Source organism: Schistocerca piceifrons, chromosome 1, assembly GCF_021461385.2.
Source record: "Schistocerca piceifrons isolate TAMUIC-IGC-003096 chromosome 1, iqSchPice1.1, whole genome shotgun sequence".
Taxonomy (NCBI): domain Eukaryota; kingdom Metazoa; phylum Arthropoda; class Insecta; order Orthoptera; family Acrididae; genus Schistocerca; species Schistocerca piceifrons.
The window spans coordinates 582,508,300-582,514,539 of record NC_060138.1 but is presented as its reverse complement, the minus strand read 5'-3'; positions in this window follow the sequence as shown (position 1 = coordinate 582,514,539).

Sequence of the window (6,240 nt, the reverse complement as noted above, 5' to 3'; positions counted from 1 at the left end):
ACTTAGTGTTCCAATTGAATGACATAGGCTGCTGTCCTTTCTCACTCTTTTCTCAACTACTTGCTTCCCTTTCACATCCTACAATTCTTACAGTTCTTGTATGACTTTTTTACAAGTTAAGGTAACAGTTCACACCCTATATTTCAGAACTGCTACACTCAAAATTTCAAACAGTGCATTCCCATCAATACCATCAAAAGCTCTCCCTAAAGCTAATATTATCATAAAAGTATGTTTGTCTTTCTTCAACCTGCCATTTATATTACGTCATAGGGCTAGTATTGCTTCACATGTTCTGAAATTACGCCGGAAACCTAACACAACTCCCCTGAGGGCGACTTCTGACTGTTTCTCCAATACTCTATAAAAATTATTTACAGAAGAATTATAATTTGCCTCATTATTTTGCTATCATGCCCTGAAACTGATGGTTCCCAATATTCACACCTGTCATCACATGTCTTCTTTTGAATTATTATATTCTTCTTTAAGCCTGAGGCATTTCGCTTGTCTCATATATCAACACCAGGTGGAATATTTTTTTTTCTTTTCATGGCTGTCTGTTCCAAGCATCTAAAGTATGCTGACGGAATTTTGTTTTCTCCGCGTGCCTTTTTCCGCCTCAGTACACTGACAAACTCTACTCTCATTGCCATATGTTCCCTCTAACTTTCTTTTATGAGGGGCGTTCAATAGGCAATGTAACACATTTTCTTCTCGAGCAATTTCGGTTGAAAAAACACGGCTTTTCTCGTGCGACATTATGGAAAATTCTCCCTTCAGCCCCTACAGTTTCTTAAAGCTGTGACAGGTGGTGCTGCTATCTATCGCCTTCAAAATGGCGTCTCTAATGTAGGCACCTTACAAGAAGAGCGCTGTCATTGAGCTTCTTTTGATGAAAAATTAGAGCATTGCATGTATTCATAAGTGCTTGCAGAATGTCTATGGGGACCTAGCAGAGAACGAAAGTACAGCGAGTCGATGGGCGAGGCGTCTGACATCATTGCAACAACGTAGCGCGAACTTCCTGCGTGCCAGTCGACCGCACACAGCTGTGACTCATGCAATGTGTTCGTCGTCACAAAAATGCAAATGAACTTCTTTTTCTCCATGACTATGCAAGGCCTCATACAAGTCTGCACACCTGAGTGATGCTCGCCAAACTTCATTGTTCTGTTCTTCCTCATCCACTCAACAGCCCAGATCTGGCGCCTTTCGACTTCCATTTGTTTGGCGCAACGAACAATGCACTCTATGGGAAGCAGTACATGGATGACGAAGAGGGTACTGATGCAGCAAGTCGTTGGCTCCGTATTCGACCAGAATAGTGGTACTACGCGGCCCTCCCAGTAAGGTGGAGCAAGGCAGTAGTACTTATAAGCCGATTCTAGCTAAAACATCAATATCTTAAAAATTCTCAGGTTTCTGACCAAAAATTTTAGCTTCACTCTTTCCCCCCATTTAAAAAACTATATATCTGCAAACAACATTTTCATTTGATTAAAAAATAAATTTAATATTTTGAAATATATTTAATGAACACATCTGCATAATCAATACTATAATCATTAAGATCATTTAATAGAGTACTAGTGAATTTGTTCATCCTATTTAGTTTTGGTTTTATTTATACAGAAAAGCTTTTAAAAATTAAAATGTAGGTTTCCAAAAATTAAAATGTTTGACAAAACATTTTAATTTTTGGAAAAACTATTTTTCTAACTTTTTATTTCTTTATGCAATAAAAAATTTTCAGTTAAAATTCTGTGCTGTGAATCAAAAGTTTAATTCTTTTTACCATATATAATTACATATGCAATTTTATCATTTGGTGTTTTTTCATTAAAAAGTAATATAATTTCATTATTATTTTTGAGTAGTTAAAACAGTCATTTTTCTAGACATATTTATGCCACAGAAAGGATAATTTGAATGAAATTGTGTGGATTTACATTTACTCCATTATTTAATTGTGTTATCGTTTTAGAATGTTTAAAAGACTCATAATCATCTAAAAAAATATTCAGGGATCAAGATTCCATAATACTTGTGGAAAAACTTCCTTTTATATACAAATATTTTGCAAATTAATATAATCGATAAAGAAGAATCAATTATATGACTACTTTTCGAATAGTTTGGAAAGCAACAAAAATAAAGTAAGACATATGAAATTCAGCAGATTTAGAATAATTAGTAACATCTAGTTCAGAATTGCTTTTCCCTATCAATCTAGCAAATTTAGTTGTTTGTAGTTTAAAGAAAGAAAATGGAACTTTTGGATTTTTCCGTCTTTCTTGTTCTGGTTCATGCGAATACTCAGATTCATGTTTAACAACAGGAACACTAATTTCCATACTTCCACAAATTTACCTTTTTTTGAAAGTGTACTATTATTTTTTAGTAGTCTGTCGAAGAATAGACTCTTCTTGATCTTTTCTTGAACTCCACACAATAATTACTATTAAATCTCCTTCCCAAAATATTTCTTTAAAATCTCTAAAAATCCACCATATAATTCTAATGCATAAAGTACTCCACTTTGTTGGTTTTTAATTTTATTGTAGTTGAGAATGTCCTTCCCTAGGTAATTAATTTAAAAGAGATGAATTAATCGAATAAGGGTAGATGAAGAAATAAGTGGATATACTGTTCGAGACAAAAGTTTACTATTTTAATTGTAACAACACCAAACAATTTTAACATATAGTTATCAATCAGTTTAATATTTGATTTACCATCATATTCTGAAAAATCCGTTCCATCTGTGAGAATAACATCAAAGGTCGTACAAAGTTGTGAATTATTAAGATGAATCCTACCATCACCAGTATTAATATTTTTTGTGTTTCCATATTAGGAAGATATAAATTATTCTTTTTCTCATTAACAGGAAATAAGTAAAATTGATAACCCTCGATTTCGTGCTTTATTTATTAAGGAAATAATTAATTAATTCATTTTTTAAATTACTGTTACACAGACACCATTGAAGTAAATCAAATTATCAGTTTAACCCTTTGCATACAATTGGTTTCACAGTGAGACCACCTTTAATTGGTGCCGCAAAAGCAGCTCAGTGCTTGCTCCATGAAACCATCGCTGCACTGGAGTGTGCTATCCTCTGTTGTCAAGATAAACCACTTGCTGCCTGCTTGGGCAATACATTTGTGTGGGAAGGTAACGAAGGCAGTTGCCGAGGATCATAAGGTGACATATATTGTGTTTTCAGCAACATTGTCATCTGACCCAGTGTAGTCTGGTAAGTTACGAAAGGTTATGTATTGTAGAGTAGACTAGTACTTTAGTTTGATCCATTTCTTGCATAGTTTTATGTATACACAAAAAATATGTCTGGTTTGACTATGAAACCACTGTAAAACATTTGTTAGTTAGGGCTGCTCATTGTTGTAGGTGTAGTGTGTTTTGTCATGGCATCTGGAGGAAGATTCAAAGGAGGTGAATTGAATACCAAAATCCTGATGCAAATACTTGATGACATATCAAGTCATACTGAGTCTTGCATATCAGATTGTGAAAGTGACGACAACAAAATATAGATTTCTGAAGCACCAAACCGACTTCGTTTTGATGATGAAGCTGTACCATCTTCTGTAACTGAATGTGACCCTCCAAATGGACAGCAAGATGTGCTGGAAACAGCTGATGCTGCTGTTGTATGAGAACAGTTTCCAATTTCCAAAACTCCAAAACAGTTTTCTTGTGATAAAGGCAGTGATATTGAAGAGGACAAAAAAATACCAACAGACATTTTCCTAACACTATTCCCCCCAGAGCAGCTAGAAATGATAGTATATGAAACAAATCTATATGCAAAAGATGAGTGACTCAAGGAATTTTATGCATACAAATGAAGACAAAAAACATAGATTTCTTGCATTAAATCCACCAATGGGGATAAAGAAATCAACCAGTTACAAGGATTATTGGTCTTCTGGCCCTGCAATGCAAGATACATACATTTTTCCAAAATTTTCACACAACAGATTTTCTTCGTTGCTAGGTAAAATAACAATGGCATGCAACCAAAGGAAGGACCAGAAGGCTTTGATAAATAATATAAGGTATGCCCTCATCTAAATTTCTTCTCCTCCACTTTTCATAATTCCTATAAACCAACAGAGAACCAGAGTGTGGCTGAATTGATTATTAGATTCAAAGGACATTCCAGTTTGAAGCAATATTTACCCCAGAAGCCAATAAAAAGATAATGTAAAGTATGGGTGTGAGCAAATAAAAACAGCTACATCGAACGATTTTAGATATACACTGGAAAGGTGGGAAATATTGTACAAAAAATTTATGTGCTAGAGTTGTCAAAACTATGACTGAAAGTCTAAATGGATTGGGTCACAAGGTTTTTGTCGATAATTATTTTCCTTCATTACCTCTCATGAAGCAACATCAAGTGTATGCATGTGGAATTGTTTGACAAGGGCGAGCTGGGATATGTAAAGATTTCACCAGTGGAAAGACAATGGGTAGGGGAGACTTCCAGTTCAGGTGCTCTGAGACAGGAATTGTTGCTATTTTGTGGCAGGATAGAAAGGGAATAATTTTTCTTTCCAATTATCACAGCACAGAGGATAAGTCAACAGCCACAAGGAAAAATGGGGATGGTACGGTCACAGTAATTTCATGTCGGCAATTAGTTAAGGATCACAACAGCCACATGGGTTATATTGATGAAGCAGATATATTCGAATCCATGTATGAAATTGACAGAAAAAGTAAAAAGTGGTGGCATTATATCCTGTTGTCAACTCATACCTGATCTTCAGTGACAGATGTCGAGAGAGCACAGACTTGTCACTCAAAGGGTTTCGCATTGCAGTCATTGCAGGTCTGATAGGAAAGAGACTGTCAAAAAAGCAAAACTCTTTCAAGCCCTATGTAGCACCAGAGAAACGTTTTGATAATGCAAAACACTTACCTGTGAGACACACATCCCACAGATGTGCACCTTGTAACATTACAGCTAAGCCTCATCACACAAAATGGAACTGTGAAATATGTGGCTTAGGTCTCTGCGTCAGGTATGTGAAAACTGTTTTCCTTTGTACCACAAATCGTATTATGTACCATATGTCAGAACTTCTGGTAGTGGACCAGTGGTTTCAGTACGTAACCATGTCTTATAAAAAAAATGTGTAAACACTTGAGAACTTTTCTCACTTTATACATTAGTTGCCATGTAGGGTAGCTGCACACTCTGATGTGCCTTGCCACATTTCACACGGCTTCCCCCATCGCAGGCTCGAGTCCTCCCTCGGGCATGGGTATGTGTGTTCCCCTTAGTGTAAGTTAGTTTAAGTTACATTAACTAGTGTGTAATTCTAGGGACTGATGAGCTCAGCAGTTTGGTTGTATAAGCACTTATCTCTTACTTCCAAAAATATGAGATTTATATATAATTTGTAATGTAAATATAGAAAATTTTTTTTAAAAAACCTCAGTTTGGTTCCGTGAGTCACAAACGGTTAATCAGAGGTTGTTGTGGTCTTCAGTCCTCAGACTGGTTTGATGCAGCTCTCCATGCTACTCTATCATGTGCAAGCTTCTTCATCTCCCAGTACTTACTGCAACCTACATCCTTCTGAATCTGTTTAGTGTATTCATCTCTTGGTCTCCCTCTACGATTTTTAACCTCCACGCTGCCCTCTAGTACTAAATTGGTGATCCCTTGATGCCTCAGAACATGTACTACCAACCGATCTCTTCTTCTAATCAAGTTGTGCCACAAAGTCCTCTTCTCCCCAATTCTATTCAATACCTCATCATTAGTTATATGATCTACCCATCTAATCTTCAGCATTCTTCTGTAGCACCACATTTCGAAAGCTTCTATTCTCTTCTTGTCTAAACTATTTATTGTCCATGTTTCACTTCCATACATGGCTACACTCCATACAAATACTTTCAGAAACGACTTCCTGACACTTAAATCTATACTCGATGTTAACAAATTTCTCTTCCTCAGAAACGCTTTCCTTGCCATTGTCAGTCTATATTTTATATCCTCTCTACTTCGACCATCATCAGTTATCTTGCTCCCCAAATAGCAAAACTCCTTTACTACTTTAAGTGTCTCATTTCCTAATCTAACTCCGTCAGCATCACCTGACTTAATTCGACTACATTCCATTATCTTCGTTTTGCTTTCGTTGATGTTCATCTTATACACTCCTTTCAAGACACTATCCATTCCGTTCAACTGCT